This window comes from Cebus imitator, unplaced genomic scaffold (assembly GCF_001604975.1).
Source record: "Cebus imitator isolate Cc_AM_T3 unplaced genomic scaffold, Cebus_imitator-1.0 Scaffold26, whole genome shotgun sequence".
Taxonomy (NCBI): domain Eukaryota; kingdom Metazoa; phylum Chordata; class Mammalia; order Primates; family Cebidae; genus Cebus; species Cebus imitator.
The window spans coordinates 1930610-1944260 of NW_016107341.1; positions in this window are offsets into that span (position 1 = coordinate 1930610).

Below are 13651 nucleotides of genomic sequence, written 5' to 3' on the forward strand. Positions count from 1 at the left end.
TCTTTCTGCATTTTTACAGGTTCTTCTCTCTGGCTATATTCATTTCTCCTATCTGTAAATATTTATTAAGGTTCTACTCTGAAAAAGTCCCACCAGTTCCACTAGTTTCTGAGGAAACTTATCTTTCCTGGCTTCTTGCATTGGACATTTTTTACGTGGTAAACTTTTACCCAAGCTTGAGAACATTTTCAGTTGCCAAGTTTTTTTTTTTTATGAAGTTTACATAATTCTACATATATATATATATATATGGCAATTATATATATGTATATAATTGTTTGTGCTCCTTTATTGTGCTGTCACTAAACTATAAATGAACCTTAGTTAAATCAATTCACCCTGTCCTGAAATTATTATATATGTAATATATAACACATATTATATATTATTGATTATATACATGTAGTTTCCTAATCTAGACCAGGAGGTCATGGAATGGAATAATTCAGTCTAGCTTAGTTTCCAGCCACATAGCAGACATTTCTAAATGAATATACAGGTAAATTCAGTGGCACTCTGGGTAAAAAAAAAATATAGTTCTGTTATCAGTTTATGAAGGAACAAAATTTTTTTTCAAGAGCAATGAAGTTTTAATGGGCTTCAATAGTCACCTCCTCAAAGATGTTCATGTCCCAATCCCTGGAACATGGGAATATGTTCTATTAAATGGCAAGAGAGTGTTAAATTGTAGATAAAATTAAGGTTTTTCATCAGTTGACCTTGCAATAGAGAGATTATCCTGGATTATCCAGGTGGGTCAAATGTAATCGCAATAGTCTTTAAATGAAAAAGAGAGAAACAGGAGATTCAGAACCAGGGAGGTGGCACTGAGGGAAAGACTCATCTAGCCATTTTAGCCTTGAAGATGAAGGAAAAAGCAAGCAGCCAAGGAATTCAGGTGGCTTCTAGAAGATGGAAAAGGCAAGAAAATGTATTTTCCTCTAGAGTTTCAGAAAAGGCACAGCTCTGTTGACACTTTTGTCCAGGAAGACGTATTTCAGACTTCAGACTTCTGGACTATAAAATTATAGCTAGATGTTGTTTTAAGCCACTACATTTGTGGTAGTTTGTTAGAGCAGCAGTAGAAACCTAACATAGGCCTTTCTGCGTTTATATGGGCTCTTCTCCCTGACTGTATTCATTCCTTCCATCTATAAATATTTATTGAGTTTCCACTCTGAAAAAGCCCTGCCAATTACTGAGGAAACTTACCCTTCTTGGCTTCCTGGATCTAACTCTCTCAGCTTGGTAAACTTTTACTTACACTTGAGATCATTTTCAATGGATTGATTAGTGTCTTCTCAAAAAATAAGTTCAAGTCCTAAATCCCAGTACTGCAGAATGTGACCTTACTTGGAAATACTACTGTTGTTGATGGGATTAGTTAAGATGAGGTCATACTAGACAAGGGTGAGTCTTTATTTCAATATGACTAGTATCCTTATAAGAAGAGAAAAGAGAGAAAGCAGCCATGTGACAATAGAAGAATGATGCATCTACAAGTCAAGGAACTCCAAGAATTGCTGGCACACACAAGAAGCTGGAAAAGGCAAGGAAGAAGTCTTCTCTACAGATTCCAGAGAGTGTATGGCCAAGATGACATCTTAATTTCAGACTTATAGCCCCCAGAATTGTAAGACAACAAATTTCTCTTTGTTAGCTATTCAGTTTGTGATTTATTGAAGCACCCTCAGGGAAACTAATACAAGTTCCCTTCTGCCTAAATTTCTTATTTCAGAGTGTCATTGACTGTTCAATAAACTTGTCTTTAAAACTCTCTCATGATCACTTATGAAAATTTGTTTTAACGTGTTATTCAGATTGTTGTGGCAATTGCTACATTTAACATAGCACAGATTAAAACACCCAAAATTTTGAGTTTGCAGCAAGCCAAAGAATGAACACACAAACAGATGACTTCACTCATGTGTCAATGAACTGTTTACATAAGCCCTACAAAACCATGCAAGAGGGAAACCAAGTGAAAGGAGATGGGTCTAATACTCTGTCTTAACACACATGAGTTCTGTTCTAGTGGAAAAACAGTAAATTCTAGTTTGATGAATAATTAGAGACATTGATGCATTTTATCAAAATTGAAACTAACAATTGGCAGCTTAATCTTAAAATAGACCTTCTTTTTTTAATTCCAAGTTGTCCCAAACTTTCATTTTGACAAAAAATGGTTTTGTAACTACTTCTGGATATTAGTATTTAATGTAAAGTTGATTAAATAATAGCAGCAATAACTCAATGAAGTAATCTTTCAAAACCACTGTATCCCCAGTGTTCACTCCTTCTAACTAGCATTTATTGTATATGATTTGTTTAGCAATTAATCATTAACTGCTTTGTACATGTCTTGTACTCAAGTCTTGTTTTTCATTTTTGAAAAGGCATATATCCCCATCAAAGTTAGCAATATCATGAAGGCAGTGAGTAATTCCTGTAATTTTTGTTAATGCCACCTTAACAACCCAAGCAATCCAGACAGTTACTCACACACCAATGATTCAAATTCTTTGTAAAATAATTCAGCTTTCACACCAGTATTGCATTGCTTTGAAAAGAATGTCTAAGTACAAGGAAAAACTATTATTTATAAAATGATAGGAGTAAATCCATTTCTGTTTCATGCCAATACATAAAATTAAAATTAGAGAAGGAATTTGCATTTCTTAATTTCATAGGTAGTCTAAAATATTTTATTGAAAATATTTTTTAAAACTGCTAGCTAAATGCTTTTCCAAAAAAATGAAATTTTAAAGATATGTTACTGTATTATAATAAATGAAAGTTACAGCTGCTGTAATGGAAAGGTACTATACAATAGTAAACCAGGCTTAGTAAGCCAGGCTTAAATTCACAGATTAATTAAGTTCTGTTAGTGATTATTTATTTTATTGATCTACTACTATATTTTCTTGAGTAGTATAATATGTTTTTAATATACATTTGCCAAGATTAAAACCATAGTACTACATTCATACTGAGTTAACATTAATTGGATAATATAGCAATTAAATATATATGTAGTTATAGATATTACTAATTTTATTTTCAAATTATGTGTTTAATTTTCTCATAAGAAACTGATAATTTGCATACCATATTAGTTTGCTAGGACTGTCTAACAAAGTACCACAGATCAGATTAGTTAAACAACAGATATTGGTCAGGCACAGTGTTCATACCTGTATTCCAAAATTTTGGGAGGCGGAGGTGGGCAGATCACGAGGTTAAGAACTATCTTGGCCAACGTGGTGAAACCCTTTCTCTACTAAAAACACAAAAATTAGCTTGGTGTGGTGGCGTGCACCTGTCATCCCAGCTACTTGGGAGACTCAGGCAGGAAAATTCCTTGAGCCTAGGAAGCGGAGATTGCAGTGAGCCGGGATTGTACCATTGTACCCCAGCCTGGGTGACAGAGCAAGACTCCATCTCAAACAAACAAACAAACAAACAAACAAACAAGTATTTATATTCTCACCATTCTGGAGACTAAAAGTCGAAGATGAGGTTTAGGTATAATTGGTTCCTTTTGAAGGCTATGGAAAGAATCAATTCCAGGCTTCTCCACTTGGCTTAGAGATGACTGTCTTCTCCGTGTCTTCCCATGTCTTCTTTCTATACAAATTTGTGTCCAAATTTCCTCTTCTCACAAGGACACCTGTCCAGTTGGATTCAGGCAAACCCTGATGATCTCATTTTAACTTAATTGCCTCTGTAAAGACCCTGTCTCCAAATACAGTCATGTTTGAGGGAAGTTAGGACTTCAAAATAAAATTTTTTCAACAAGGAACACAATTCACTCCATAACACACACAAAATTCACAAAACAATATTTAGGAGACTTCAAGTAGCTATAAGTTCTTTGAACTTCAAAAAAGCAACAATTTTTATGCTTGGTATACAGTGGCAGTTTTATTAATTCTGAGCATTTAGCTATTTTTTTTTGTACAAATTTAGTAGTTATGGAATAGTGAAAACTATGAGTACCACATTTGCAAAATCCTAATATAATAGTATTTAGGACAATAGATATGTTAATGAAGTTCATAATAAGAAGAGTTTATACAGTTTTATAATTTTTATACATCTTGGGTTTTCAGACTTTGAGATGAACCAATCAAGTTAAAAAGAGCCCCAAAGTCTGGTCTTAAAAGCAAAAGTAAACTGTTTCATACTGGGATGCAAGAGCCAACATTATCCAAGGCAACTATAGATGAAGAGCTGTAACTGTCAGTTTGGAGTTGGTTTTGGACTGTGACCAATCTCCAGCTTCATTCTGTTGCTCTAACATGTCAGTCACACCCAAGTGGAAGACACAGAATCTATGCCTAGAAGCATACTGCTGCCTCTGAGCTCTGATTGCCAGGCACACGGAGTTCCTTGATCTTCCAGAAATAACTATTAACCTTAATTTTTTAATGCTTGGAATTCTATTAGTAAATGTTTCTGATAAAACCAAAATATTTCTGGGAAATATCACATATTAGTTTCCAAATCTCGCATGAGATACATTATTTTGGTCATAGAACATTCTGGCCTGACAGAAATTTAATTTTTGTAAGAATAAGAGAGCAAGTAGATTGAGTGTCTGTAAAACAAGAGACTGAGTAAACATTTCCCTTTCTGTTTTTGTGGGGGAAAACAAAAAAGGAAGCTAAAATCACCCAACATAAAGGTAGAGGCTCAAAGATGTTCTGCTTTTTACTTCAAAATTCATAAAAGACTAAATACGTGTATTTAATATGCACATTTGTGTAAATATATATTAATAAAAAATGAGACAAATACAAATTATTAATCAGATAATAAGGAACAGTAAACCAAGGATAGAAATGTGAGGATTGTGTTATTTTGTAATTTGAGTTGATTTCAGAGAGCTTGAGATTGGAATATGGGGGAAGAAAGGGAAAAGTTTAGTTTCTTATAAGAAATAGTCCATGTTCAAAATTGTAAGATTTTTTTTTTAAATCAGAAATGTGCCTCATTGAAAAATCTGCATTTTAATCCCTCATATCCTCCTCAATCCTAGACTTTTCTTAAAATGTTTTTTTAAAAAATTGGTCTGAGCAGCTAACCCAATGCCTATGTTCAGATTTTGCACAATTTTATGAATGACAGTGTCCAGCAGAGCATGTCTATTTCACTACTACTTTGTATCCATACACCAAAGAAATTCCAGACATTTCATTACCTTCCACATTTTTTTAAGAGTTGAAATGTGAAAGTGAGATGGAAAGATGGACAGCTGAACAAGAGTAACCATAAAAGAAGAGGCACGCTAAACACAATAAACCTAATCTTGAACACAAATGCATACAGCTGTGCAGTTTTCAGGCCCCGGAGAACCTGTCTCTGTGTAATGTAATATGAAAGAAAAACATCTTTGTTCTTGGAAGCAACTTCTTCATTTCTTGTGCTTTCTTATTTAAATAATCTTAGATCGCAAGACGTAGGATACACTTAAAAGTACTTCCTCCTTTTCAATGACCTTTCAGCTCTGAAAGGCCAGGTGAAAAAAAGAAAAATATCAGGATGCCTATTTCTAACTCCAACTATTATCTTATGTGGAGAATGTCGTCTTCTCTGAGAGCCTATAAAAGCAAAAAGAAATGTATGCTCCAGAAGTCTCAATATAAATTACTGATATGTTAAAATATTTACAGTTTCATGGAAGAGTCCTTTATCTATTTAAATAAAGTTAAAGAGCACCTCATCCAGAAGATATTCAATGTTTATGAAATACATTAATGAGTGAATTAATTAGAATGTATTTTTTCTGCCACTTTAAAAATTTTATCTGAGATGGTTAATTAAGTACATGGAAAAAATGTGTATTTTCTAGGTGAATGAAGCATGAATGAATAAAACATTTAGGTTCTAAAAGTTTTTATATCAGAAATTTTAAGCTCTCATAAAACAAACTTATAGGTGGTGAATGGTCTAGAAGTTCAGCCTGCAATACACTGTTTAACTTAGTACATGTCCTGCCTGCTGTTCTAAGCAAATTCCAGTCATTGACCTCCATTTTTACCACTTTTCCTATCAGAAACTGAGTACCTGTTTGGAATATGAGAACACATGAAGCATTGATTATGACTGAACCTGGAATTCATTCCTTCCACCTCCATTTCTGAGCAACTAGAAAATAGAAGAGCCCCACTAAAAACCTCTAATCAAGGTCCTCAAATCCTTTGCATGCGAGCTCCAGCCAGGCAAGCCTATGAGACATGTTGAGGTGCTGATAGCCCATGTTCAGGAAAAAGAATGAGCTTTGGGTATTTCAAGAGTAGGGAGCTTCAGTCGTCACATAACAGGTTGAAATGGGATGCATGGATGGGGAAGGAATAGAGGTAGCTGATGTATTCTTGTGTTATTTAACATCTATCTTTATCTCACGTACCCGGGAAACAGCAGTGCTTACCAGAATGCTAATGACTCCTTTATTCTCTTTTATGAACCACAGGAATCGCCTTTCTCTATAGCTCACCACCCACGTGCAAAAAAATTTCTGCACTTCCCTCTCTAACAAAAAATTCAAACACACTTCTGCTTACCCTCTTGCCCTTTGATGTTTGAAGCAAACAAAAAAGCCTTAATTTGTTCTCCCAGGGTAAATAACAACTGAAAGTGAAGAAATAAAAGTAAAACTATGCCTGCCCTCCTGTTTTCCCAACTTAATTTTCCTGTAAACCTTCTAGGAACAAAGGAAAATAAAAGGTTACACATTGGTGCTGTTTGTCTTGTACACAAAATGCTAAAGGACTTTCATCTGCACATACGTGGAAAACCAACTGCAGTTAACATGGACATTTCCTCCAAGGGGCAGTAGTTAGAGGTCTGGATATGAAAAGCTGAGAAAGGCTGGAGGATGGACAGTGAGGGGGGAGGTTAGGGGCTGAGGATACCCTTAATACAAGGACAGTGGTGTGTACTTGAGGATGCTACTTCCCTATTTTTCCCACAACTTGGGCTACAAAAGTATTCCTCTTCCACCAAGCTTACAGCAAAGTAAGAAACAAAGAAGTAGGTCCAGTGACATTGATAAGAGGGGTGATAAGTAAGAGGAACTGCCAGGAAAAAAGGAGAAATCAATAGAAATAAATGTCAGCCCATCTGGAAGTAGAGTTTCAGTCCCTACTTAGCCTTTTCTGACTGCTAATGTTTATTACTGCATTTGTATAGCATGATGATTCAAATAAGCATTGTTCCTGATGGATCCGTTGTTATTTTACATTGATTATTAGTTCATGGAAAAGGAGAAGGTTATTATAAAGAAATTCTGTATTTAAAATGTCTGTAAATCATGTAAGTGAATATGCTAAAAAATACCCAGATAAATTATTAATGCCTTTTATATAGTACTGATGTAAAACCTGAGGTAAAGAATAATAAAGAGATTTTTTCAAAGAAGGGATGAGATTAGAATTCCTAAAATCTGTGTTTTCAAAATATGGCTATTATATAGTCCTCTTTAATTTGAAGTTTAAAATTGAGGCTAACATCTCTAAAAGCCCTGTTCACGTATAACAATAATGATAGAAAAATTTAAGTAAATTTTTAATATAAAAAAATTCAGAAACTCATAAATTATGCTATTTTGTTTGATTCCTACTAGTATTAAATAAATTTTAAATTAGCTTGCAAAATTATGAGCACATCACTGAAAAATATAGTAATTTGTCTTTATTATGAATTATTTTACCAAGAATAGCTGATGTTTCATAGAAACTGTTGAATGTAAATTTTTAATTAAAAAATAACCTGATACCATTATAGAAATCATCTAGAATCAAATCATAATTACCTAAACCCCTTGACTAATTAATTTTTCTGATAACAGACTGAAAGTTTTTACTTTAATTTTCTATGAGTGCTAGGCTTTCAAATTTATTTTATAAGTAATGTACATGAATGAAAACATCACACAGTGGCATTTGCAAAGGCATAACAAAATATAATTTGTAAAGCTATTTGTTCCTCATTTAACTTATTTCTCAAAAAAATTGAATTTTTATGTATTCTGCCATCACATTTACTTGCGATTTTCCAGTAATCTTCTAAGATCCTCCTTAAAAGTCTACAAGATTATGAGGCTAAGGATAGCTTTTCAGTTGTATTTAAAGGGATATTAATTCTCTGGAATCTGCATTTGTCTTTTTAAATGACAGCAGATTTGTCTCATGTGTGAAATCATAAATTTAAAAGTTAAAAGGCCTCTGAAGTGCACGACTAGCAGTTGTCCCTGGATGAGACTACTGACAATGGCAGCAGATGACAACCCTCAATACAATCATTGTCATGTATGTACACATGAAATTTATGGATAGACGTTTTAATTCTTCTCTTCTATGGTCGTTGTGGTTTGCCTTCTAGAAAAGAAGCAATTGTTATCAGTATGTAACTGAAGTTCCTAGGATGTGATTACATACTTAAGGCATGAAAAATTAGCAATGCTTTCAGCAGTCCTTAGGGACTAGCTTAGGCTTTATGAGTGATCAACAGTGTAACTATCCTGGTTATAATCCGCACATTACATTCCAGAGGAAAGGCATCACTGCACCCCTAGTTTTCTTAGTTATGACAACAGTGAAGACTTGTACTAATATTAACTGGACAACTGTATACAGATGTGTCATCTAAAACAGTTAACCCAAGGGGGTAAAAATGTGTCTTGGTCTTACTATTCATCCAGCAACAGCTGACAATTTGGCAGCAATCTGTGTTATGTTAAGACTTCCTAATATCCCTATTTGTACTGCTACTTGAGGAATCTTATGAGAGTAAAAAGCATGTTTTGCAGAATACATTATTAAAACAATTGTAAGATATACATCTGTCATTAAAAAAAAATTGTGATGATACCATGCATGCGTATATGAGGATTAAGAGGGAAAGAATTAATGCCTGGGTGAAAAGTTTTATACACGGCTGACATTTTTTTCACGAGTTTGAAATACATGTTTTTTCTCTGTAGAAGTGGTATCATACCTTTGCATTGCTTTTGTACATTTTTAAATAACTGACACAAATTTCAGAGATGTATTGCTTACTGCTTCCCTTAATAAGAAAAAAATACTATGGTAAATAGTCTAGCAAGCATAAAGAATAAAATAACTGGATGCTACATACAGCAATTTATAGTTTTATAGTTTATCTTTGGATAGTTTCAGTCTTCTGTATTTATTGGATCTGCCTGTGGAAAAGTCTGTTAATCTGATGGCCAACGTGTTTGCTCTGAGTCACTATTAAGGAACACTGATGTGAGCATTTTGTTGCGTTTTCCTGCTAACCACAACAGCATTTCAGAGTTGCATTTCACAGCTCCTTTCTTCATCTTTGGCATATATAAACTACTTGGAGATAACTAAATTTTAACTATTTTTCTATTTTGAAAGTAGTGTGTTGGATATAAAGCTTATTATTTAGTAAGTAAAATTTTGCCCTTGTTTTCTGTTTGTCAAGGTACAGTTTTCCCAAGTAGACAATCTTCAACATAAAATTATTTCATTATTCCCAGTCCAGTTAAAAAAAACACTAAAGAATATTCTTATAATAAGAATTATAAAGATCCAAATGATAAAAATATCATAGAAATTTAAGTTATAAGTATAATTGAAAAACAGTGCAAGATATTCATTTTAACTGAATTTTTATTTAGAAAATATATACATTTTAGATGTCATATAAACTTTTTATATAGGAAATAAATATAAGTTAAATAATTTATGTTTGGAAACTTTAGACACACAGAGCTATAAAAGGCTATGAAAATAAGCAAAGAAGCACCTACTCAATGAAACATATAATGAGAAAAGATTTTACTGTTTTATAACCCATATATGATTTTATCTCACTTTCTCGTGGATAGCACATCAACATCTTGTCTTTTCCTAACAGTCTAGGAAAGCAATGGACTGCACAGCAAACACTAGAGATAAACAGTAAAAACTGATTCATTGAACTACTTAAAAAAATGTTCTTTCCCTTATGTCTTAATGTTCCTGGTGATTTACTTCTCAAGATGTCTACTTCATATTGTTTTCATTGGATGATTGGAATAGAAGACCCTTTCACTGTTGTTTGCTTCACTGGAGTTGAGATGGAATGGTTCCAGTTGTGTAAACAGCTCTTGGTGATCTTCCAGCCTTCTTTCCAGTGCCCCATGGAGAGGGAGTTGATTAAGCAGGGCATGGTATGGGCAGGTGCTGCATACAATTCCTTCATAGTTTCACCATCCCCCTGTGGACCTCAACTGTGATTCTAGTCCTAGTTCTTTCATGAATTGGAACAACTAATCATAATTTACTTTGAGGTGATTTGGGTCATGTACACAAATTGCAGATAGAATTAAGTTAATAGAGTCTTTTTATTGTGTGCTTGGCCAAAGCCAGACCTCCTGAGAGGAAAGACTAATTGACTAGTCACCTCATGCATTTTTATGCCCACATAGACGTCCTTGAATATAAGCAATTACGAGTATCCAATTGACAGGGAATTAGGCTCTCCTGACTGAAATTTATCAACTGCAGAAGTTTATATATCTGATGTACTTTGTTTATTTGTTTTGTTTGTTTGTTTTTCATAGAAGGAATGTAGAGCTAAGGAGGGAAAATATTTCCATGACAAATGAATTATTTCCCAAATTACGTATGCCTTAAGACCCATGCATGTATACCTACTTTAGTAAATCTTATAAAGAGAGGTCTATGATGTCTTCTAAATATATTTGTACATTTATTTTTAAGAAATGATATTTTAGGGGAAAGAACTTTCAAATTTTTAATCTATAATAAAATATTTTGAAGGAACTAATTGCATATCACTTTTAAGTATGTCTACACAGTGGAAAAATGTCAATATGTCTGATGCAAATAGTTTTATGAACATGATTGTGACAACAGAAAAGCAACCAAAATTATTTGGGAAACTAACTTTAATATTTACTAAGCAATTTAACTTTCCTCTAACACATTGTGGATAGCATGTCAACATCCCAGCACTTGCCTTTTTCTAACAGCCTGGGGAAGCAATAGATTATGCAGCAAACATTAGAGATAACCTTATTTAAAACTGCTTAATGGAACTACGTAATATATAAATATATACATATATATGCACATATATATACACACATACATATATACAAACATACATATATATGTAATGTACACATATATGTTATATATACATATATGTATATATTATATATGTATGTATATACATGTATGCATATATGTATATATTATATATGTGTGTATGTATATACATGTATACATATATGTATATATTGTATGTATATAACAATACATATAACATATAAAACATATGTTATATAACATATATGACATATATGTGTATATATTATATATATGTATGTATATATAGCATATATATACATATATATATATATATATATATATATATATATACTTTCTTTTAGCCACTGTATTTCTGAATTTCATCCCACCTCTTTCTTTTGCTAGAACTACTGAATTTCCTTAGCCTCTGGTATTTAATTTTCTTCCATATTGCTTTTTGTTGTCCTTCTTCTTGTTTTGAGACGAACAGTCTCTCCCTTTCCAGGCTGGAGTGCAGTGGCGTGATCTCAGCTCACTGCAACCTCCAACTCCCTGGTTCAAGAGATTCTCCTGCCTCAGCCTCCCAAGTAGCTGGGATTACAGGCACGGTGCCATAACGCCCAGCTAACTTTTATATTTTTAGTAGAAACTGGATTTCACTACGTTGGCCAGGATGATCTTCATCTCCTGACTTCATGATCCTCCTGCCTTGGCCTGCCAAAGTGCCGGGATTAGAGGTGTGAGCCACAGCATCTGGCCTATATTGCACTTTTTAAGGAAACACTAAATCATAAGGTGAAAAAAATAAATATTATGCAATTTACTGCTTAATTAACTGTATATGCTCTGGAAGATATTTAGCATATACTACATTAAAAGTAGATTTCTAATATCACAAGGTCAATGGTTCTTAATTCTTCAATTACATGTCAGAATGTTCTGGAGAGAGATAATTCTATCATTTAAGATCAGATAATTTGTGAGGAGAACTCCTAGGTTTGAGTATTTTTTAAAACGTGAGTATTTTTTAAAAGCTACCTTTTTTCTAATGTGCAGCCAGATATAAAACCCATTTTTCTATTGAAACTAATACTTAATTGTTTACTACATACCACATATGGTATTAGGCATATTTCAAATTTTTTTGTTTTATCTAATTTTTAACTATCACCAAACATAGTGAAATTATTGAATCAATCAATCTTGAGAATCCAAAATATAGCTTTTCTAATTGCTTTGTAAAATCAGCTTATAACAAGTTGATTTGGCTCCTTAACCTCAGGAATGACAAGTTTTTTAAAATGGCTGGGTGTAGTGGTTGACACCTGTAATCCCAACAATTTGGAAGGCCGAGGCAGGAGAATCATTTGAGGTCAGGAGTTCTCGAGACCAGCCTGGCCAATATGGTGAAACCCCATCTCTACTAAAAATACAAAAATTAGCTGGGTGTCGTGGTGGGCACCTGTAATCCCAGCTACTCGGGAGATGGAGCATGAGAATTGTTTGCACCTGGGAGGCAGAGGTTGCAGTGAGCTGAGATTGCACCATTGCACTCCAGCCTGGCCACTCAGGTCAATAAATAGTAATTTGTCACCTACCCCGCAAAATTTGGATTTAATATACAAAAAAAAATTAAAATGAGATTTGTACATCAGAAAAGTTTACATTATTTTCAATTTTGCTTGAAGAGACTTCTCTTAATTTCTTTTCAATGAGTAGTGAAATTCTCTTGATGATTTTCCATGATAGAATCTTTCAGAAAAGATAGAGGTATGGACAAAGATAAAATTTAAATAAGGCAAATAAGCCTTTAGTTTTCTCTCCTAAAGAATATTCAAATTAAGCCTACTCTCATAATTCATTGCTAAATTTTTGCAATTTCTGTAGTACAATAGTTAATGCCATGTTTATGCATTGTCAATATATCAAATATTGAATTAAAATTTTAAACTGTATTATGTGCAATTTTACAATAGTATAGAAATTTAATGATACATTCTCTTTTTCTAAAATGATATGTTCATCTTACTGCAAAGATTATCAAAAAATCATGTAAGATTGTTCTCAGTAGCCATAAAAACTTGTTTAAATGTATTTATATATTACATATGTTATTACTAGCGTAAGAAAAAAATTTAACTTTTAACTAAATTATTTACATATATATAGCACTATTATGTAATGTAACACATATAATAGAGATAATAAATATATTAACACATGTAATGCATATTATATACATGGAGGCAATGTATTCAATATATCGTCTTAATATATATTAAAATATATATACTAATGCATATATAAGAATATTTTTTATCCAAATTGGGTGTATAAATCAGTTAGTATATTTCAAGTACAAAAATAGACTTTAGACACCAGTGTGTTTCTTTATAAGTTAATTCAACACACAAATTTAAACTATGCTCTCAGCTTGCTGAAGTTGTTTAGCCTTTCAGTATGCCAGACTTAACTTTTCTACTCTTAAAATGATGTAATTTTTGTGCATTTGAAGTGAATCAGGATTTTTGGACACTATTTATAAATTTGTACATTCTCCT